We start from the raw sequence: 25,370 nt of genomic DNA, 5'->3' as shown, positions 1-25,370 counted from the left end.
ATGCATAGACTACTTCCTATACTTTAGAATGACTGAATAATCCTTCTCTATTCCAAATAAAGGTGGTCTGATATAAATTGTAGATAAATAGTACAAGTGTATTTTCTTAGTATGACAATGGTGTAATAGTTCCAAGTTTTCATAGCATGACATTTATAACATAAGCAATATCTGTAGTTATGATTAAAGTATTAATATAGTACATCTCATGATTGTATGTATGCATGTAAATATCTACATTCAACTTACATAACATTTTGTGTAAGTGTGCAATAGTGAGTGTCGAAGTAATAATAATTTCAAACATTTTATTATGTGGTTTTAAGGATAATAAATGTGGTAGTAAACTAAGTATGGTCCTTGAAGCATCTTTGTGTGTGCACTGTTTTGGTAAGGTGTGAATGAAATATTTTGTTGCAGGTAACTTTAATCCACTCATTTGCACTTGCAAGGGAACCCCATTACAATAAAATTACATGTGTGTTTTACTTGAAGTTAGCTATAACAGGGAGAAGACATGCTTTGTTGGTGCTGCACATTTTAGTAATTTTGACTGAGATACACTTATACTGCAGTGTTGTACACGACAGAATGGAATAACAAAGAATAATGTGACTCTAGAAACTGATGTTTTTGTAATATGAATTAAATGGCTAGGGACCTAAAGTTTGCCTCACACTGGACACATAAAGGTCATGCATCCTCCTGGGGGCTTACTTTGCCTTTTACAAAAGCATACAAAATTACTTGTATTCATCAATATTAAGTTACTACTCTTCTGTAATGACAGAACTTATTTACCAATTTTGGTTTGAAACTTATATGGTTTTAACTGTATTACATTTCTTAACCCAGATAAGTTTCTTCATTTTGCATAAAGTTGTGTATAAGCATTTGAATGAGGAATCTGTAATATTTCAAATGGTTCAATGTAATTATTAGAAAAATTTCTTAATTTCCCCTCTGTCTGCCCTTGATTTTTCATTTGTCTTCATAAAAACAAGGTTACCTGTCTTAAATTATGTCACTTTCAACCATGGAGGTAGATTTTTACCTCCATGCTTTCAACTACCTACCATGTCTCTGCTTCCTGTTATTACATTGTTCCTCCATGTTTTTCCTAAACACTTCTTCTCTTTCTTGTGCAGTAAGATTTTTGTATGCATGGAATTCTATCATTTCATTTATTAAATTAGTGGGTTACTTGCTATACATGATCCCATAAGGTGAAAAATATTTAAAATGTCTTTGAAACTACTTATATGTTCAATGCAGTTTTTATGCTCTTTACTGCAGTAGGCCCTACATAATCTCCCAATTTCCCTCATGTATCATTTAGCAGGGTTTCTTAATGGATGACATGCTGATATTAATGTGCACTTTATATTTTCCTCTCCTATAAATTCTTTTTATTTATTTATTTATTTAGTCCTTCTAATCCTACATGTATAGAATATATACAAGGATATTGGACATGGTTCAGTCTGTACAAGATAAAATACAGTTTGTATTGCACACTTAAGGACTAGATATTTAAGTAATTTAGCAAAGAATCATATCTACAACAAACATTAGAGAAAACATACAAAGTAGAATGATCATAATGCATCTTTATTTTTGTTGTTTGCCTTCTAGGTACTCTGTCAGGCTGTAAAAGCAATGATCAACATTAGTTCAGCCTTAAAACTACTGATTTTACTTCCTGATTTAAAATGTTTAGGCAGATTATTGTAAATTTTTATTCCAATATGAAGACCGCCTTTTTGGTACAATGAAGTTTTCACTGTTTCATATGAAGATCAAATTTTTGTCTTGTTTTGCATGCACGTATATCTTCATTTTTTAATAAGATATCTGGGTGTCTATCAATATATTATTCTATGAAAACTGATGTTTTGTAGATAAAAATGCAAGGAAGAGGAAAAACTGACAATTTTTTGAATATGGGTCTGTTTACCCCTTCAATAATTCTTAATATTCTCTTTTGCATCCTGAAAAGTTTAATATTTGTTGTTGCATTGCCACAGAAGATTATGCCATATTTAATTACAGAATGCACATAGAAGTAGTATACATTTAACAGGCTGCCTTTGCTGCAACAAGTTTTTAAGATCCTTATCAAGTAGCACGTTTGCTCAGTTTTCTTTGTAAATATTCAATGTGTACCTCCCATTTTGTGTAGTTCTGGAGCCAGAGCCCAAGAAATTTTGTGCTGTCAACACTTTCAAGAACTCTGTCCCTAGTTCTATTTGTATTTTTGGGTGGTGCCTTCCTTTTACCAGAAGTTAAGTGCTACTGTATTTTCTTTGTTTATAATTAGCTTGTATAACTGAACCACTGTTCTACAGTATTCATTGTTTGGATAGTGCAATCTTTTGGTTTTTCTTCTGTTTTGCCACTAATAAGGAAGCTTGTATCATCTGAAAATTGGATGGTAGTTTGGCAATATTTGTTGTACGTAAAATCATTGACGTAGAGGAGAAACAGAATGGGTCCTAATACTGATCCTTGAGGGAAGCCGTATTTTACATTTTCACATCCTGAATAGTAGTAGCTGATTTTGTTATGGTCAGTACAATGCACTTCAACCACCTCTTCGTAATCACATAGATATGTCCTGAGCCACTCATTGGATATACCTCTAATTCCTAATTGGTCAAGCTTCTGCAGTAGGGCATTACGGTCAATGACGTCAAAAGCTTTGAATAAATCAAGACATATGCCCATCACAAGCTCACTCGTATCCAGTTTAGCATAGATTTCATTAAGAAATTCAAATATGGCACTCTCAATTGAATAGCTGGTGAGGTAGAAAGAATTTTGTGTTTATTTAGGAAATCAGACAATCTCTTATAAAAAAAAATTTCTAAAATTTCGGAAAATTGGTCTATAATTTGAAACACATTCTAGATTTCCTTTTTTGATCAGTGGTTTCATTTTTGCTGTTTTTAAACATGAAGGGAAGGTTCCTGATGCTGTGAGCTGTTGCTCAAGTGTGTCAAGGGTTCAGCTAAGGCAAGACAGAATTTTATTTTTTAATAATCACATCTGGTATTCCATCAATTCTGCATGAGTGCCCTGTTTTCAAGGTTTTTTGGGTGAAAGGAACAGTGATGTAGACACATTTCTCATGCTATTGGATGATGGAGGTGATATTTTGTTGTTTTCTTCCAGTCCACTCACCAACTATTCACTTATGTTTGCAAAATATTTGTTGAAGGTCTCTGCAATTTTTGTTGGGCAAGAAGTCATTTGCCCTTCATAACATAAGTTAATATTTTTGTATTGTTTGGTTTCACTTGCTTGATTTTTTATAACTTCCCTTATAGCTTTAGATTTGTTTTTCGAATTTTCAATGTATTTGTCTTTTGCCATTGTTTCAGCTTTCCTTATGTCACTAAACTTTAAAAAATACACTACATGCAGTTCAGAACTTGTAAGGGGTGTCCCAAGAGTATATGTCTAACATACGATGACAAGAAGATAGAAGAAGTGGACAGTGTCAAATTCTTGGGATTACAGCTTGATAATAAATTCAACTGGGAGGAGCACACCACAGAAGTGCTGAAGCGTCTTAACAAATCTCTGTTTGCAATGCGAATTTTGTCAGACATAGGGGATACAAAAATGAAAAAGCTGGCATACTATGCTTACTTTCATTACATAATGTCATATGGGATTATTTTTGGGGTAATTCATCAAGCCAAGCTAAAGTTTTCCGGGCACAAAAACGTGCAGTAAGAATTATATGTGGTGTGAACTCAAGAACATCCTGCAGAAGCCTGTTTAGGGAACTAGGGCTACTAACTACAGCTTCCCAATATATTTATTCCTTAATGAAATTTGTCATTAAAAATATATCACTTTTTCAAAGCAACAGCTCAATTCATGGAATCAATACTAGAAATAAGAATAATCTTCACAAGGTTTTAAGTCACTTAGTCTTGTACAAAAGGGTGTGCATTATTCAGGAACACACATTTTCAATAACTTGCCAGCAGCCATAAAAAGCTTAACAACCAATGAAATTCAGTTTAAGAGAAGCCTAAAGGATTTATTGGTGGCCAACTCCTTCTACTCCATTGATGAATTTCTTAGTAAAACCAACTGATTTGTATATAACTACAACATAACTTCTGCACAATTTCAGTGCAGTAATGTGTTCACGGAAAATTTGTGTGTGTGTGTGTGTGTGTGTGTGTGCGTGTGTGTGTGTGTGAGTGTGTGTGTGTGTGTAAGTACACTCCTGGAAATTGAAATAAGAACACCGTGAATTCATTGTCCCAGGAAGGGGAAACTTTATTGACACATTCCTGGGGTCAGATACATCACATGATCACACTGACAGAACCACAGGCACATAGACACAGGCAACAGAGCATGCACAATGTCGGCACTAGTACAGTGTATATCCACCTTTCGCAGCAAAGCAGGCTGCTATTCTCCCATGGAGACGATCGTAGAGATGCTGGATGTAGTCCTGTGGAACGGCTTCCCATGCCATTTCCACCTGGCGCCTCAGTTGGACCAGCGTTCGTGCTGGACGTGCAGACCGCGTGAGACGACGCTTCATCCAGTCCCAAATATGCTCAATGGGGGACAGATCCGGAGATCTTGCTGGCCAGGGTAGTTGACTTACACCTTCTAGAGCACGTTGGATGGCACGGGATACATGCGGACGTGCATTGTCCTGTTGGAACAGCAAGTTCCCTTGCCGGTCTAGGAATGGTAGAACGATGGGTTCGATGATGGTTTGGATGTACCGTGCACTATTCAGTGTCCCCTCGACGATCACCAGTGGTGTACGGCCAGTGTAGGAGATCGCTCCCCACACCATGATGCCGGGTGTTGGCCCTGTGTGCCTCGGTCGTATGCAGTCCTGATTGTGGCCCTCACCTGCACGGCGCCAAACACGCATACGACCATTATATGCCCACTATACGCCCTCGCTCAAAGTCCGTCAACTGCACATACGGTTCACGTCCACGCTGTCGCGGCATGCTACCAGTGTTAAAGACTGCGATGGAGCTCCGTATGCCACGGCAAACTGGCTGACACTGACGGCGGCGGTGCACAAATGCTGCACAGCTAGCACCATTCGACGGCCAACACCGCGGTTCCTGGTGTGTCCGCTGTGCCGTGCGTGTGATCATTGCTTGTACAGCCCTCTTGCAGTGTCCGGAGCAAGTATGGTGGGTCTGACACACCGGTGTCAATGTGTTATTTTTTCCATTTCCAGGAGTGTATAATCTAACTTCTGCACCATTTCAGTGCAGTAATGTGTTTATTGTAAATAAGTATTACAGTAGTTGTATTACATGTTTATTACCTTATAAATAAATAAAAAACTCTTTTATTTTAAATTCAGTGCATTAGTATTTGTAAAATGACTCTTAGTGTTCATTAAAAAATGACGATCATTCCACTTGGGACCTGTGGAATGGTACATTAGCTTATTTGTTTTAGTTGTAAATATTTGTCATGTATTGTTGTTTTTCTGACATGTTCCACATCCTGGAGGACCTCCTCACTACGGATCAATTGGAATGAAAGTAAATCTAATCTAATCTAATCTATGACATTTTTAAGGATCCTCTTGTAATTCTTCAGGTACAAATGAAATTCATGAGGCATGACCTGTGTCTTTGCTATATTGTGTAATCTTCTCTTCTCTACACAAGAGATTCTAATACCTGTTGTAATCCATTTGTTCTTTTTGAAGTTAAGTTGACATTTTTGTTTTTTAATGGAAATGAAGCTTCAAAGTATGACATCAAGGTTTTCATGAATTTTTCAATCCTTTTGTTGGTATTTTCACAAGTATACACTTCATACTAGGTTTCTTGACTTAGTCTCTGTATAAAAATGTTTGTTAGTTTGTTACTGAATTTTCTTGTTTCTTTTACAAATTCCTCTTTCTCATTTGTTTTCGCTTTGGGTGAGTAAAGCAATAAATTGTGCATAGTGATCACTGAAGCCAGTATTAATATTTCCAGCACAGAATTTGTCATTTACGAGGGTCAGTCAAAAAGTAATGCCTCCTATTTTTTTTTCTACGTTTAATTGTCAGGAAATTTAAATGCAATTACATAGGTTGAAAACCACAACATTGAGGATCATTTTGTCATTTTTCAATGTAATCTCCGCCCATCTCTACAGTTTTGGTCCATCTTTGAACAAGGGCATGTATCCCAGCACGGTAAAAATCACAGCTCTGCTTCCTAAGCCATTGACGCACGGATGTTTTGACGGCCTCCTCATCTTCAAAATGAATCCCACGATGAGCTTCTTTTAGTGGCCCGAACAGATGGAAGTCTGATGGTGCCAGGTCAGGGCTGTATGGGGGATGAGGCAAAACTTCCCATCCAATTTTGACAATCTCGTCAGAGGTGTGACGACTGGTGTGTGGTCTTGCATTGTCATGCAAAAGAAGAACATCTGCCATTGATTTTGTTGGGCGAACTCGCTGAAGACGTGCTTTAAGTTTGTTGAGGGTTGTGACGTATTGAACAGAATTTATTGTGCATCCCTGCTCCAAAAAATCAACCAGAATCACACCCTCTGTATCCCAGAAAACTGTTGCCATAACTTTCCCTGCCAATCGCACAGTTTTGAATTTTTTCTTCCTCGGCGAGCTTGTGTGACGCCACTCCATTGACTGCCTCTTTGATTCGGGTTCAAAAAAATGCACCCATGTTTCGTCCCCGGTCACAATTTTTTTCAGAAACTCATCTCCCTCCAAACGGAAGCGCTGCAAGTGTTGGGAGGCTATTGTTTTCCTTGCCTCTTTATTCTGATCGGTTAACATTCTTGGAACCCACCGTGCACAAACTTTTGAGTACCCCAATTGTTTAATAATCGTGATCACACTGCCTTTACTAAGAGAAATAATGCAACACACTTCATCTGCAGTCACCCGACGGTCACCATGAATGATGTCATCAACTTGCTGAATGTTGTGTGGAGTCACTGCACTCACCAGCCTGCCGCTCCGCTTTTCGTCAGTCAACGGTGTTTGCCCTTCAGCTTCCTTACAACGACGAACCCATCGTCTAACAGTGCTGACATCCACTGTCACAACACCATACACCTTCTTCAGTCTTTCATGAATGCGTATGGGCGTTTCACCTTCTGCATTCAAGAATTCAATCACACAACGCTGTCTCAAACGAACATCGATGTCGGCCATCTTACAAACTTCTGCTGTGCTGCCACCTGTTGACACAGAAAGTTACTACTGCAGTGGATTGCAGAAGAAGGTTTGAGGAATGGCGCCAAATTCAAATTTTTCACTTAACTTAATTTCTTTAAGTAGAAAAAAAATGAGAGGCATTACTTTTTGACCGACCCTCGTACATTTGTGTTTATTAGTATCTGATCAATTGTTGAGCTTGTTGTTGGTGTAACTCTTGTAGGAGAATCTGTGGTGGCTTTTATGTTATATGTTTCCAGTAGGGCCATTAAGCTTTGCTGGTCTTTTGAGGTTTCTTGAAAAATCAATATTAAAATCTCCACATATGATCACTGTTTTGTTGAAGTTTTTATAGTATTGTATATATAGCTGCTTCTAGTTGATGACAGAAATCATTTAAGTTCCCATCAGGGCTCCTATATATACAGATGATTATTGATTTTAATGCAGAGAGTTCAGCTGTGGATACTTCAAAAACTTTCTCTTCAGTTAACAGTTCAATGGGTGTTATGTTACAATATTCAATACCAGTTTTAACAAATAATACATGACCCTCCATGACTGGATGTAATTCTAGAGAATGATCATGGAAGATTGAAGTCTGCAAGTTTTGTGACTGACATTGCATCTTTAGGCAGCCTGTGTTCAGTTATACACATTAGATAAGCGTTTTTTAGCTCATCAGTACATAAAATGTCAAGTTCACTTAATTTGTTTAGCAGTGATTGGACATTTTGATGAATCAGCATGAAATTAAAAGATTTGTTGGACTTTGTCATATTGTCAGACTCTGGCATATTTAATTGATCACTTACCTTTATCTTGTCAATAAAAAATCATTCAGGTGTTTTCCATGATTTACAAGTTAACTGAGCTCCATTATCCAAAAGAATAGCCTTTTGGATTCCTAAGGTCCCAAAGTAGTCCTTTTCTATATATTGTGTTGTGCTTTTATTGGTTGCTTTCTTTATAGGATATACTTTTGTGAAATGAGAAACTAAGTCTACCATAACACACATCTAACTGTAACCTCCATTTGATTTTGGCAACTGCACAAACAAGTCAACTCCCATCAGTTCCATCTGTTTCTTCAGGACAGTATTCTGCATGTATTCTCTACTAATTTGTTTACTGACCTTTGCATGTTGGCATGTGTCACATGGCTAAAATTTTTCTAACTCTTGATTTGAGTTGTAAAATATATAAATTTTCTTGAATCTTCTGGATTCACTTCAAGGCTCTACAGTGTCCATAACTTTCCTGTACTTATATTATCAGACCATCCATATATTGTTCTGGCCAATACAGCTCCCATTTATCACTATCTGGATTATTCCTCCTAAATAATGCTCCAATGTAAACATTATGACATTGTTCCATCTTCTCCTTTCCTTTCCATTGTATTTACAAGCTTCTAATTTTCATCATGATTTCATCCTAATTTCTTTTTCATTTTTAATTCCTTTCATATACATAATTCTGAAATCCCTCTCTTCTTGATTCCTACTCTCTTCACATCCACTGCCCACTGGTAATGTAGATTATGCATCAGCTATAAGATTTTCCTACCCTTTTATATATTTAATTGCATAGTCAAATTGTTCCAAAAAAAAGTGCCCACCTTGTAGTTCTACTGTAATATAAATTGCATTCCTGCAAATAACTTAATGACTTGTGAGTAGAATATGTTCTAGCTTTATGCCCCAGTAAATTATTTATAAACTTGGTAAACACTCAATGTACTGTTAATAACTCTTTCTCAGTCACAGAGTAATTCCTCTCATGCTTCTGTAATGTTCTACTTTCAAATGCTATAGTACGATGTTCTGTTGTACAGTTTACTACTTTCTCTAGAAATAAGTATGTTCTCACTCCACTATTACTACTGCCTGGCATAATGCAAAATGGTAATGCCAAGTCTGGTCTGTGCAAAATTCTGCTACCATATAGCTATCTCTTTATTTTATTAAAAACTTGCTGACATTATTATAAAATTTTTGTTGAGGATGGCAGAATGAGGGTGATGCAGCTGGTTCCCCAGTTTTCTGTCAATCTTTTAAAGAGGAACATATCTGCCTTTTCTATGCTCTGAGAGGAGCATTTTTCTACTGGTTCCCTTCTTTTCTCTGCTACAGCAGGGTACACTGCTTTCCTAAAACAAACTCCATAGGTCAGGAAAGTTTTGACACTTCATTTATATACAGTGACACATTTATGTATTCCGACACAGTTATATGGTTTGACACTGTGTGAAATTCTTTCCTCACTGACATTGAATGTAAAGTTTCAGCGAGTTGCAAGTTATGAATCATAAATGTTGAAAATTGTACACAGCTTTCCCACACGTAGCAACTGCAAGAAAATAAAATTTGTGGACTTGCACACGATAGTCTGTGACAATCAGGTGACACGTGGCAGACCATCTGTGATAAAATCGTTACTGAGAATTCTGTGATATGGAAGCAGTCTGCCACATCTGTGAAACTGTCAGGGGCAGCATGAAAAAAATCAATCCCAAATTGGTCCATATGAACAAAACACTAAATCTCTGCCACTAACGCTCAGCAAGATTTTTGCAGGTGCCTGGAATCACTGTTCGGTGGAAGCATGTGATACAGACTCACCAGTGTCATCTTCTCTGCTCACTCGGGTGAGCATGTCAGTCATTCAGTGCTTGTGCCAAAAGTATTGCTCAGGGAGCTCTTTCTACATCTACATCTATGCTCTGCAAACCACCATGTGGTGCATGGCAGAGGGTACATCCCATTGTACCAGTTATTAGGATTTCTTTCCATTCCGTTCATGTGTGGAGCATGGGAAGCATAACTGTTCGAATGCCTCCGACTGTTCACTAATTATTCTAATCTTATGATCCCATGTGAGTGATACATAGGGGATTTTAGTATATTCCTATAGACATCATTTATAACTGGTTCTAGAAACTTTGTTAATATACTTTCTCGGGATAGTTTACATCCGTCTTCAAGAGTCTTTCCATCGGATGCTTCTTGCTGAAAAAACCCCGAGGCTGCCATAAGGCTGTACATGGTGGATACAGATTCTGCTACTTCAGTCCACTTTGCTAATGGCCAATCTGTGTCATCTGCCATTGTCATCTGCTGAAGCAGATGTGTGGCGAGCACACATGCAATTTAGGGTGTCACCACAACACATGTAAACAATAAATAAGTATGCACAGGATAAGGCTAACACAAAATTATTTGCTTTACATTATTTCTGGCTACTTCGCTCATGGATCACCATTAACAGAAAATGCCTGGATTATTATCTGTAACAGCAAGCACTAACCAATGAGGTACAGCTTGGAAGACTAGGTATGTATTTTTAGGCCTGTGCAGGAAGGAGGATCTATTGGAAAAATTACTAAAGTAATACTATGGATTGTATCATATCCTTTGTCAATTTGTCAATTGACAATTGTGACATACAAAAATGAAGATTAAGACAATTGATGAAGAGGGAAAAACCACAGAGACATCATCCACATTCTCTCTATGAAGCACTACTATAGTCTTGAGTCACAGGCTGACAATGAAAGCTTCTTGGTCAAGAAAACTGAAGACCAGCTCAATGATTGTGAAGCTTCAAATGAGGAGCTACCTCTGATATTCATCATAGTGAAGAGAATGTACCAACATATCCAGAACGTGAGAATCGGCTAGTGCTGCCATATAGTGGTCCATTGACAAAATCTAGTTCCAAGATGCTGTAGTCAGCCCTACTGAGCACTTATAAAACAGAGGATCACTGTGTTCTTAGTAGAGGGTGCAGAGCTGAGAGCTGTGCCACTAGTATTTTTAGTTCCCTGAACCACAGCCAGCACAATTATGATTGTGTGTGTAATCCAGTCTAGGTAGTGACATTGATATACAATAAAGTAGGGTCTTTGTGACAGTGGCTTGAGGACTTCGAGATAGTGGCTTGACTGTGCAACAGACCCTAGCTGCATATCCTGTTAAACCCTCAGAGTCTCATAGTTCAATGTCTTGGTGAAATACCTGATAACTGTTAAACAGTTGTGCAAATGATGTACACTACAAAACTGTTGCAGTTAAGTGGCTCTTTCCACATTTATTAGCACTAGCCAAACATAAACATAGTAACACTGTCTCAGTGACATGGCACAATAATCAGTGAACACTATAACAGCTTGACATAATGCTACAATAACAAAAAGAGTATTGTATATAAAAATGTTTCCAATAATATAACATCACTTTTTTCGCATGATATCTTGCGAACCATGGATGAAGGGTAACAGACGGATGCCATATTCCTTGACTTCTGGAAAACGTTTGACTCAGTGCCCCACTGCAGACTCCTAACTGAGGTACAAGCATATGGGATTGGTTCCCAAGTATGTGAGTGGCTCGAAGACTTCTTAAGTAATAGAACCCAGTATGCTGTCCTCGATGGTGAGTGTTCATCGGAAGTGAGGGTTGAAGAATTATGTGAAAGTAGCCAGTTTTTGCAGAACTTCCTATAAAGGTGGTGGGGTTGCCATTTTTTCTAACTATAAATCAACTAAAGCCATAAATATAACAAAATATGCTATAGAATTGAGCTTTGAAGCTACAGCACTGGAAACTAAAATTGCTGGGAATTTATGTTGTGTATTAGGTTTGTATCGATCACCAAATGGTATACTTAAAACCTTCTTTGAACAGCTGGAAGATATAATCCAACACCTCTCAAAAACATATGCTTATTTGATCATTATAGGAGATCTGAACATAGACACGAGTAAAAATACAGACAATACTAAGACCCTACTGGACTTATTGTGCATATACAATCTAAAAATAAAAATAGATAAACCAACCAGAGTAACAAAGCATAGTGAAACTATTATTGATCATGTAATAACAAATATTCCTACATGCTATTGTGACACACAGGTAATAAACTCCACATTAGCAGACCATTTTGCAATCATGATAGACATAAATACAAAGACTAGTGATTCAGTGCAGAAGATATGGGAGATGAGAAGACTGGGAAACAATATATGCAGCTAAAGATGCAAACACCAAATGGAACCAGTTTTATTCTTTATTCAATTATTATTATGATGTTACATGTCCTGTTAGTAAAAGGCTTGTCAAACAGCAACAAAAAAAGAAAAGCTGGGTGACTGGAGAAGTAATCCATGCCAGAAATAATCTGAGGGTGTATTATGACCTCTCCAAACAAAAAAATACTGAGGCCTACAACACACTGTATAAAATAAAAAAGAAAGAGTACTGTAGTTTTATCAGAGAAACTAAAGCATCATTCATTAGGATGTCTATAGATAAGGGAAAGAACTACTCAAAAGGTTTATGGTCGTTCATTAATGAAGAGAGAGGAAAAGTAACAAATCGGGCAGAGGACATCTGCCCACTGATGAGTGGGAAAAGCAATGCAAACCCTCTCGAAGTAGCCAATACTTTTAACAGATATTATATTACCGTAGCAGACAAATTAATAAGTCAAAATAAAACAAATGCAGTAAGTAAATTGTTAAACTCCCCACATACAAATCATACTATGGTTTTCATACCTACAACAGATGCAGAAGTGTCAAACGTAATAAAACAACTTAAAATTAAACATTCATCTGGCTTGGATGGTGTCACATCACATCTCATAAAGGAATGCAGGGAATGTATATTAAAACCATTGACACATATGCTGAATGCTGCGGTAGAAGAAGGTATATTTCCAGATTCACTGAAAGTAAGTAAAGTGAAGCCAATATTTAAGAAAGGGAACAGGGATGAATTAGGAAATTACAGGCCAATATCATTGATCTCAACATTTGCTAAAATCTATGAAATGATAATAAAGAATAGAATTGTAAGTTTTATAACAAAGTACAGTATACTGCATTCATCACAACATGGTTTCAGAGAAGGGAAGTCAACAAAAACAGCATCAACAGATATAATTGACCACATTCTTAATTTACTTGACAGGCAACAAAAGACTTGTGGGATTTTTATGGACCTATCTAAGGCCTTTGATTGTGTGAACCACTCAAAATTAATGATGAAATTATATCAGTATGGAATTAGAGGAAAATGCTATGACATACTTAAATCATACATTACAAATAGGAAACAATGCACAGAAATCAGACATACTAGTGGGGGAAATATAACAAACTACAGATCACAATTACAAACAGTTAAACACGGTGTGCTGCAAGGGTCTGTGCTTGGGCCAATACTATTTATACTCTACGTAAATGACTTCCCTAGCTATATAAATCAGAAACTTATAATGTATGCTGATGACACAACAATCATTTGCACAGCTGACACAAAGGAGGAGCTTGAGAAGGAAGCACTCCTGACTATTGAAAATGCAAATAAATATTTAACACAAAACAACCTGTTTGTGAATCAGTCTAAATCAATGAATGTAGTATTTCAGACCAAGCATAGTGAAAATTATACTATAAATGTTAATATAAATGGAAAGACTATTAAAGAAGTAACCAGCACAAATTTTCTAGGAACTATAATAGACAAACATTTGGCATGGGGGGAGCACATAGATGCACTGTGTAAAAAGATAAACAAACAGATCTTCATCATGCATAAAACAGCTAAGACTGTGGATGATAAAGTCCTCAGATCAATGTATTATGGACTTGTCTTCCCACATTTGTCTTATTCAGTTCATGTATGGGGAAATGCACAAGCTGGCTACCTAAAAAGAATATTCACAATTCAGAAAAGGGCAGTCAGATGCATTGCAAAAATACCACCAAGACAGACCTGTAAGCAAGCTTTTGTACACTATAATATTATGACAGTATATTCACTGTACATATACCAAAGCATAATGGCGGTAAGGTCAAGTGATAAACACCTCCTAAATAAAGATGTACACAAACACGGTACAAGAGGAAATGAAAATTACTACATGATAAACAGAAATCTAAAACTGTCTATGACTGCCCCAGAAGAAGCAGGCAAAAGGTTTTTTAATAAACTCCCCAAAATCATTAAAAAAGAAACGATCTAAAATGTTTTAAAAATCATTTGAAACTATATCTCACAGAGAAATGTATATACAGTTTGAGTGAATACTAAGATGGTGTTGAAATATATCATTACTGAAATGTACCTTTAAAAATTATCATTTCTGTATGTTGTTTGGATTTGTGTGTACATATAATGTGAAACATGTAAAACCTTTGTATGATTATGGACTATTTCTGTTTAATTACACTCCTGGAAATGGAAAAAAGAACACATTGACACCGGTGTGTCAAACCCACCATACTTGCTCCGGACACTGCGAGAGGGCTCTACAAGCAATGATCACACGCACGGCACAGCGGACACACCAGGAACCGCGGTGTTGGCCGTCGAATGGCGCTAGCTGCGCAGCATTTGTGCACCGCCGCCGTCAGTGTCAGCCAGTTTGCCGTGGCATACGAAGCTCCATCGCAGTCTTTAACACTGGTAGCATGCCGCGACAGCGTGGACGTGAACCGTATGTGCAGTTGACGGACTTTGAGCGAGGGCGTATAGTGGGCATGCGGGAGGCCGGGTGGACGTACCGCCGAATTGCTCAACACGTGGGGCGTGAGGTCTCCACAGTACATCGATGTTGTCGCCAGTGGTCGGCGGAAGGTGCACGTGCCCGTCGACCTGGGACCAGACCGCAGCGACGCACGGATGCACGCCAAGACCGTAGGATCCTACGCAGTGCCGTAGGGGTCCGCACCGCCACTTCCCAGCAAATTAGGGACACTGTTGCTCCTGGGGTATCAGCGAGGACCATTCGCAACCGTCTCCACGAAGCTGGGCTACGGTCCCGCACACCGTTAGGCCGTATTCTGCTCACGCCCCAACATCGTGCAGCCCGCCTCCAGTGGTGTCGCGACAGGCGTGAATGGAGGGACGAATGGAGACATGTCGTCTTCAGCGATGAGAGTCTCTTCTGCCTGGGTGCCAATGATGGTCGTATGCGTGTTTGGCGCCGTGCAGGTGAGCGCCACAATCAGGACTGCATACGACCGAGGCACACAGGGCCAACACCCGGCATCATGGTGTGGGGAGCGATCTCCTACACTGTCCATACACCACTGGTGATCGTTGAGGGGACACTGAATAGTTCACGGTACATCCAAACCGTCATCGAACCCATCGTTCTACCATTCCTAGACCGGCAAGGGAACTTGCTGTTCCAACAGGACAATGCACGTCCGCATGTATCCCGTGCCACCCAACGTGCTCTAGAAGATGTAAGTCAACTACCCTGGCCAGCAAGATCTCCGGATCTGTCCCCCATTGAGTATGTTTGGGACTGGATGAAGCGTCGTCTCACGCGGTCTGCACGTCCAGCACGAACGCTGGTCCAACTGAGGCGCCAGGTGAAAATGGCATGGCAAGCCGTTCCACAGGACTACATCCAGCATCTCTACGATCGTCTCCATGGGAGAATAGCAGCCTGCATTGCTGCGAAAGGTGGATATACACTGTACTAGTGCCGACATTGTGCATGCTCTGTTGCCTGTGTCTATGTGCCTGTGGTTCTGTCAGTGTGATCATGTGATGTATCTGACCCCAGGAATTTCCCCTTCCTGGGACAATGAATTCACGGTGTTCTTATTTCAATTTCCAGGAGTGTATTTGTTTCATTTATCTATAATGAAATCAAGTTTGAGGTTAATAGGCTATTGTATGACACACCCAATACTCTCAGCTGGATTTTCAGCTGGAGTCCATGGGCAAAGAATAAATAAATAAATAAATCTGGTGTGCCCCAGGGAAGTGTGGTAGGTGTGCTGTTATTTTCTATCTACATAAATGATCTTTTGGATAGGGTGGATAGCAATGTGCAGCTGTTTGCTGATGATGCTGAGGTGTATGGGAAGGTGTCGTCGTTGAGTGACTGTAGGAGGATACAAGATGACTTGGACAGGATTTGTGATTGGTGTAAGGAATGGCAGCTAACTCTAAATATAGATAAATGTAAATTAATGTAGATGAATAGGAAAAAGAATCCTGTAATGTTTGAATACTCCATTAGTAGTGTAGCACTTGACACAGTCACATCGATTAAATATTTGGGCATAATATTGCAGAGCGATATGAATTGGGACAAGCATGTAATGGCAGTTGTGGGGAAGGCGGATAGTCATCTTCGGTTCATTGGTAGAATTTTGGGAAGATGTGGTTCATCTGTAAAGGAGACCGCTTATAAAACACTAATACAACCTATTCCTGAGTACTGCTCGAGTGTTTGGGATCCCTATCAGGATGGATTGAGGGAGGTCATAGAAGCAATTCAGAGGCGGGCTGCTAGATTTGTTACTGGTAGGTTTGATAATCATGCAAGTGTTAGAGAAATGCTTCAGGAACTCAGGTGGGAGTCTCTAGAAGAAAGGAGGCGTTCTTTTCGTGAATCGCTACTGAAGAAATTTAGAGAACCAGCATTTGACGCTGAATGCAGTACAATTTTACTGCCGCCAACTTACATTTTGCGGAAAGACCACAAAGATAAGATAAGAGAGATTAGGGCTCATACAGAGGCATATAGGCAGTCACTTTTGCCTCGTTCTGTTTGGGAGTGGAACAGGGAGAGAAGACGCTAGTTGTGGTACGAGGTACCCTCCGCCACACACCGTATGGTGGATTTCGGAGTATGTATGTAGATGTAGATGTAGAATCAACAGATGAAACTATAATTGTACAGATCCAGATATTAAGTGGCAAATATTGGAATCCATACTTTTTGTGAACCAGCTACACAGAGATGTTGTGTGTTTGATAGTTAACCATGGACTTCATTTGTGAGAGAGTAACATAAACATGTTAGCACTCTGATCAGCTGCCTCAGACTCAGAGCAGACTTTCACATATACACATAGATGTTGTGTGATGGCTATAGCACTCAGGATGGACATTTTGTGGTGAACTCCCATCTATTTAAAAAGTGACATGTGAAAAAAACAGTTTCTGTGGATTGGTTCACAAGAAATTTCTCATAGTGAACTGTAGTATTATGTTCAATTATATCTAATTTTTGATTAGCAAAGTTCTCATGAAAACTAAACACACTACAAGATCAGCACATTTAAAAAAAACATTGTAACAAAGCAGATGGCTCTTTTCCATCTGTTATGTTTTTCTCTCCCCCCCCCCCCCCCCCCCAACTCCCCCCACCCAATATTGTTTCTCTCTTTTCTTCAATTTTTTCTTTTTCTCTCTTGATTAATTTTCATATAATCATTTATATAGATCATATACTGCAGATAAAAATCTTGAATATTTACTCGGGACTTACCCAACTTAACTTTAGTGCCTGTTACAGTCTTTCGTTACTTAGAAACCATAAGTGTTATTACCTTATCTAAAAAAAAAACTGTGCTACTTACAGTCATGAGTAATTTCAAATTTTGTTGTCATTGTACACTTTTAAACATACGCTGATTACTAATTTCCTAATAGTGTACGTGAAAAAGGCATGCAAATAACTGTAGCAGTTATACAGCTAATTATGAAGATTTGTGAGTAAGATATGCACTCATTTAATTCTGGAATAATTAACTTCTTGAGTTAAAACATTACTACTGCAACTGAAACTCATATTTCTGCAAACTAGGTAGCATAATTCGATAGAAATTATTGTTGTATCTAAAAGCCCTCATTCAAACAAATCTTATTCTTCTATTCATTTACTCAGAAACATAAATCTTTAATTTCAATTTCTAAAAAGCCAGTGAGGAACAATAGGTAAATTTTGTTGTAATTATTGTAATCTTATATAAGAAACATTCTGGAAGCAATTTTGGTCAGTCTTTGGAAAATAATGCCACAAGCAAGTTCTGTGCACAAAATTACTGGACAGTGTACTGCAAACAAATCAGTACAAGTTACAGGTAAGAAGATGTACCATAATTTATCAAAGATTTCATATCCACAGGTTTATATATATATATATATATATATATATATATATATATATATATATATATAATAGAGGGAAACATTCCACGTGGGAAAAATATATTTAAAAAGAAAGTTGATGAGACTTACCAAACTAAAGCGCTGGCAGGTCGATAGACACACAAACAAACACAAACATACACACAAAATTCTAGCTTTCGCAACCAACAGTTGCCTCGTCAGGAAAGAGGGAAGGAGAAGGAAAGACAAAAGGATATGGGTTTTAAGGGAGAGGGTAAGGAGTCATTCCAATCCCAGGAGCGGAAAGACTTACCTTAGGGGGAAAAAAGGACAGGTATACACTCGCACACACACACATATCCATCCATCCATCCATCCATCCATCCATCAATCCATCCATATCGACAGAGGGATGGATATGTGTGTGTGTGCGAGTGTATACCTGTCCTTTTTCCCCCCTAAGGTAAGTCTTTCTGCTCCTGGGATTGGAATGACTGCTTACCCTCTCCCTTAAAACCCACATCCTTTTGTCTTTCCCTCTCCTTCCCTCTTTCCTGACGAAGCAACTGTTTGTTGCGAAAGCTTGAATTTTGTGTGTATGTTTGTGTGTCTATCGACCTGCCAGCACTTTTGTTTGGTAAGTCTCATCATCTTTCTTTTTAGATATATTTTTCCCACGTGGAATGTTTCCCTCTATTATATATATATATCCATCCATACATACAAGACACAAGCAGACATTTGTAAAGGCAAAGAGTTTGAGCAGAGATGTCAGTCGGGATGGAAGTACAGAGGCAAAGATGATGTTGAAAGACAGGTGAGGTATGAGCGGCGGCAGATTGAAATTAGGAATTAGCGGAGATTGAGGCCTGGCGGATAGCGAGAAGAGAGGATATGCTGAAGGGCAAGTTCCCATCTCCGGAGTTCTGACAGGTTGGTGTTAGTGGGAAGTATCCAGATAACCCGGACGGTGTAACACTGTGCCAAGATGTGCTGGCCGTGCACCAAGGCATGTTTAGCCACAGGGTGATCCTCATTACCAACAAACACTGTCTGCCTGTGTCCATTCATGCGAATGGACAGTTTGTTGCTGGTCATTCCCACATAGAACGCTTCACAGTGTAGGCAGGTCAGTTGGTAAATCACGTGGGTGCTTTCACACGTGGCTCTGCCTTTGATCGTGTACACCTTCCGGGTTACAGGACTGGAATAGGTGGTGGTGGGAGGGTGCATGGGACAGGTTTTACACCGGGGACGGTTACAGGGGTAGGAGCCAGAGGGTAGGGAAGGTGGTTTGGGGATTTCATAGGGATGAACTAAGAGGTTACGAAGGTTGGGTGGACGGCGGAAAGACACTCTTGGTGGAGTGGGGAGGATTTCATGAAGGATGGATCTCATTTCAGGGCAGGATTTGAGGAAGTCGTATCCCTGCTGGAGAGCCACATTCAGAATCTGATCCAGTCCCGGAAAGTATCCTGTCACAAGTGGGGCACTTTTGGGGTTCTTCTGTGGAGGGTTCCGGGTTTGAGGAGATGAGGTAGTGGCTCTGGTTATTTGCTTCTGTACAAGGTCGGGAGGGTAGTTACGGGATGCAAAAGCTGTTTTCAGGTTGTTGGTGTAATGGTTCAAGGATTCTGGACTGGAGCAGATTCGTTTGCCACGAAGACCTAGGCTGTAGGGAAGGGACCGTTTTATGTGGAATGGGTGACAGCTGTCATAATGGAGGTACTGTTGCTTGTTGGTGGGTTTGATGTGGACGGACGTGTGAAGCTGGCCATTGGACAGGTGGAGGTCAACGTCAAGGAAAGTGGCATGGGATTTAGAGTAGGACCAGGTGAATCCGATGGAACCAAAGGAGTTGAGGTTGGAGAGGAAATTCTGGAGTTCTTCTTCACTGTGAGACCAGATCATGAAAATGTCATCAATAAATCTGTACCAAACTTTGGGTTGGCAGGCCTGGGTAACCAAGAAGGCTTCCTCTATGCGACCCATGAATAGGTTGGCGTACGAGGGGGCCATCCTGGTACCCATGGCTGTTCCCTTTAATTGTTGGTATGTCTGGCCTTCAAAAGTGAAGAAGTTGTGGGTCAGGATGAAGCTGGCTAAGGTAATGAGGAAAGAGGTTTTAGGTAGGGCGGCAGGTGATCGGCGTGAAAGGAAGTGCTCCATCGCAGCGAGGCCCTGGACATGCGGAATATTTGTGTATAAGGAAGTGGCATCAATGGTTACAAGGATGGTTTCCGGGGGTAACAGACTGGGTAGGGATTCCAGGCGTTCGAGAAAGTGGTTGGTGTCTTTGATGAAGGATGGGAGACTGCATGTAATGGGTTGAAGGTGTTGATCTACGTAGGCAGAGATGCGTTCTGTGGGGGCTTGGTAACCAGCTACAATGGGACGGCCGAGATGATTGGGTTTGTGAATTTTGGGAAGAAGGTAGAAGGTAGGGGTGCGGGGTGTTGGTGGGGTCAGGAGGTTGATGGAGTCAGGTGAAAGGTTTTGTAGGGGGCCTAAGGTTCTGAGGATTCCTTGAAGCTCCGCCTGGACATCAGGAATGGGATTACCATGGCAAACTTTGTAAGTGGTGTTGTCTGAAAGCTGACGCAGTCCCTCAGCCACATACTCCCGACGATCAAGTACCACAGTCGTGGAACCCTTGTCCGCCGGAAGAATGACGATGGATTGGTCAGCCTTCAGATCACGCATAGCTTGGGTTTCAGCAGTGGTGATGTTGGGAGTAGGATTAAGGTTTTTTAAGAAGGATTGAGAGGCAAGGCTGGAAGTCAGAAATTCCTGGAAGGTTAGGAGAGGGTGATTTTGAGGAAGAGGAGGTGGGTCCCGCTGTGACGGAGGACGGAACTTTTCCAGGCATGGTTCAATTTGGATAGTATCTTGGGGAGTTGGATCATTAGGAGTAGGATTAGGATCATTTTTCTTCGTGGCAAAGTGATATTTCCAGCAGAGAGTACGGGTGTAGGACAGTAAACCTTTGACAAGGGCTGTTTGGTTAAATCTGGGAGTGGGGCTGAAGGTGAGGCCTTTGGATAGGACAGAGGTTTCGGATTTTGAGAGAGGTTTGGAGGAGAGGTTAACTACTGAATTGGGGTGTTGTGGTTCCAGATTGTGTTGATTGGAATTTTGAGGTTTTGGAGGGAGTGGAGCTGGAAGTGGGAGATTGAGTAGATGGGAGAGACTGGGTTTGTGTGCAATGAGAGGAGGTTGAGGTTTGCTGGAAAGGTTGTGAAGGGTGAGTGAGTTGCCTTTCCGGAGGTGGGAAACCAGGAGATTGGATAGTTTTTTAAGGTGGAGGGTGGCATGCTTTTCTAATTTGCGGTTGGCCTGTAGGAGGATGCTCTGAACAACCGGTGTGGATGTGGGAGAGGAAAGATTGAGGACTTTTATTAGGGACAGGAGTTGATGGGTGTGTTGATTGGCTGAGTGGATGTGTAGGTGAAGGATTAGGTGGGTGAGGGCAATGGATTGTTCGGTTTGGAACTGGTATAGGGACTAATGGAAAGAAGGGTTGCAGCCAGAGATGGGAACTTTAAGTGTGAGGCCTTTGGGGGTGATGCCAAATGTCAGACAAGCCTGAGAAAATAAAATATGGGAGTGTAATCTGGCTAGGGCGAAGGCATGTTTGCGGAGGGAATGTAAATAAAACTTAATGGGGTCGTTGTGGAGGTGTTGTGAGGGTGACATGGTACTAGAAGCAACAAACTGTCCATTCGCATGAATGGACACAGGCAGACAGTGTTTGTTGGTAATGAGGATCACCCTGTGGCTAAACATGCCTTGGTGCACGGCCAGCACATCTTGGCACAGTGTTACACCGTCCGGGTTATCTGGATACTTCCCACTAACACCAACCTGTCAGAACTCCGGAGATGGGAACTTGCCCTTCAGCATATCCTCTCTTCTCGCTATCCGCCAGGCCTCAATCTCCGCTAATTCCTAATTTCAATCTGCCGCCGCTCATACCTCACCTGTCTTTCAACATCATCTTTGCCTCTGTACTTCCGTCCCGACTGACATCTCTGCTCAAACTCTTTGCCTTTACAAATGTCTGCTTGTGTCTTGTATGTATGGATGGATATGTGTGTGTGTGCGAGTGTATACCTGTCCTTTTTTCCCCCTAAGGTAAGTCTTTCCGCTCCTGGGATTGGAATGACTCCTTACCCTCTCCCTTAAAACCCATATCGTTTTGTCTTTCCTTCTCCTTCCCTCTTTCCTGACGAGGCAACCGTTGGTTGCGAAAGCTAGATTTTGTGTGTATGTTTGTGTTTGTTTGTGTGTCTATCGACCTGCCAGCGCTTTTGTTTGGTAAGTCTCATCATCTTTCTTTTTAAATATATATATATATATATATATATATATATATATATATATATATATATATATATATATAATAGAGGGAAACGTTCCACGTGGGAAAAATATATTTAAAAAGAAAGATGATGAGACTTACCAAACAAAAGCGCTGGCAGGTCGATAGACACACAGACAAACACAAACATACACACAAAATCTAGCTTTCGCAACCAATGGTTGCCTCGTCAGGAAAGAGGGAAGGAGAGGGAAAGACAAAAGGATTTGGGTTTTAAGGGAGAGGGTAAGGAGTCATTCCAATCCCGGGAGCGGAAAGACTCACCTTAGGGGGGAAAAAGGAGGGAAAAAAGGACAGGTATACACTCGCACACACACACATATCCATCCTCATATACACAGACACAAGCAGACATTTGTGGTTGTTAAATAGCTGAAAGGAACTGTTTGTGAAATGGAAACGGTGGATTTTATAGCAGCGGTAGTGTTGAAAGCGGAAAAAAATTTTTTGTTTGGAAGTGGGTTACGTATTATTACGTATTATTGAGTATATATCGGCGGGATAAAATTGAATACTGGATTACGGTAAAAAAGGAGAAGGTGAAAAGAAAGTAAAACTGCTGGCAAAAACAGAAGGAGGAAATAAGATGACAGAAAAGACTACGAAATGTAACAGTGACAATAACAATAACAAACGTGATTGTTGGGTTCAAATTAATGATATGAATATAATAGAGGGAAACGTTCCACGTGGGAAAAATATATTTAAAAAGAAAGATGATGAGACTTACCAAACAAAAGCGCTGGCAGGTCGATAGACACACAGACAAACACAAACATACACACAAAATCTAGCTTTCGCAACCAATGGTTGCCTCGTCAGGAAAGAGGGAAGGAGAGGGAAAGACAAAAGGATTTGGGTTTTAAGGGAGAGGGTAAGGAGTCATTCCAATCCCGGGAGCGGAAAGACTCACCTTAGGGGGGAAAAAGGAGGGAAAAAAGGACAGGTATACACTCGCACACACACACATATCCATCCTCATATACACAGACACAAGCAGACATATATATATATATATATATATATATATATAGTTATAATAGAAGGAAACATTCCACGAAGGAAAAATATATCTAAAAACAAAGATGATGTGACTTACCAAATGAAAGTGCTGGCAGGTCGACAGACACACAAACGAACACAAACATACACACAAAATTCAAGCTTTCGCAACAAACTGTTGCCTCATCAGGAAAGAGGGAAGGAGAGGGAAAGACGAAAGGATGTGGGTTTTAAGGGAGAGGGTAAGGAGTCATTCCAGTCCCGGGAGCGGAAAGACTTACCTTAGGGGGAAAAAAGGACGGGTACACACTCGCACACACACACACATATCCATCCACACATATACAGACACAAGCAGACATATATATATATATATATATAGTAATTCAGAGACAGTTGTAAATGTTTAGTTAGTATTATGGAATGTGCCATACTTCAATAAATTTCACAGTGTCAAAAGTATCAGACTTTGAATTGTGTGTTTCCTAATTATATTGTGTGTTTCCAAATTATACTTACTGTGCACAGTATATTCATTTTGATATGATTGTCTGCTTGGAAGAACAGTGTGATTAGTGACTGTGTTAATGATTTACTTGCCACACATTAATTATTGTAAATCATCTCATCTATGTTAGGTTACTGCACTTGATCAATCATGTTACTGGACTTCAGCTGAGTGTAGTATGCATAATTTATGTAGATGAGACTCAAACTGGTCATAAAGCACAGGTTATTCCACATTGGAGTGTAAGAACTACCAATCTGGTGTAGCCTACATCACTGACAATAGCCTACCTTTAAAAACCACTTTTCAGCCAGATTTGAAAGAGTGTAGTATGTGGTTAGCTGTTTATCTGTGCATAATTTACATAGATGAGACTCAGTCTGGTTATAAAGTATAGGTTATTCCACACTGAAGTGTAAGTAGAGTGTTTGAAATACAAATACGGTGTAACCTACATTACTGACAATAGCCTACCTTTGACAATCAATTTTTAGCCAGATTCAGTGGAGACGCAGCTACCAATAGCACATCTGTACAGGTAATGGTTATGCTTTATTTATTTATTTACTTAGCATCCTTGTATCTCATCATCATAAAAGTGATATAGGATTTGTCATACATTGCCTTACATGGAAAATAGGACATGAAAAGATTTACAATTATATGCCCATAAATAAAATATTATTACATATAACTTGGAACCATATGCATAACAACATTCATAATATGCTAAATTAGAATAATAAATGAATACAATTTAGTTTTCAATGAGCATTTTGGGTCATTATGATGAAGAAAATAAGCTACTGTATATTGAATGCTGGTGATTTAAGTATTCCTTGACACTGTAAAAACTCTTGCTAATTAACTTTTTTTAAGTTCTTTTTTGAATATGTGGAATTTTGGTATACTTTTAATTTCTTTTGGTAGCGCACTAAATAAAATTTTTGGCTGAAAAAGAACACTTTTTTGATACATAGCTTTTGTGTGACTTTCTCTATGAAAGTCATCTTTATTTCTTGGTTTGTAGTTATGAACTTGACTGTTTGACAAAGAATGTTCCTGGTGTGCCTTCATAAAACATATACTTTCATAAATGTAGATACATGGTAGATTCATGATTTGTAGTTCCTTGAAAACTTATTTAGATGATTCTCTCTGCGTCATACCTCTGATTGTCCTTATTGCTCTCTTTTGAAGCACAAATGAGTGTTTGGCCAAACTGGTATTCCCCCAAAATATACCATTCTTAGTGTACTATGTATGAGTGCAAAGCATGAAAAAACACTGCATCAACACTACAGAATTTTTTTAGTATTCTAAGAACATAACAACATTGGCTTAATTTTTTGTTTA

This window comes from Schistocerca cancellata, chromosome 8, assembly GCF_023864275.1.
Source record: "Schistocerca cancellata isolate TAMUIC-IGC-003103 chromosome 8, iqSchCanc2.1, whole genome shotgun sequence".
NCBI lineage: Eukaryota > Metazoa > Arthropoda > Insecta > Orthoptera > Acrididae > Schistocerca > Schistocerca cancellata.
The sequence above is the reverse complement of the archived record's forward strand: the minus strand, read 5'-3'. Positions refer to the sequence as shown.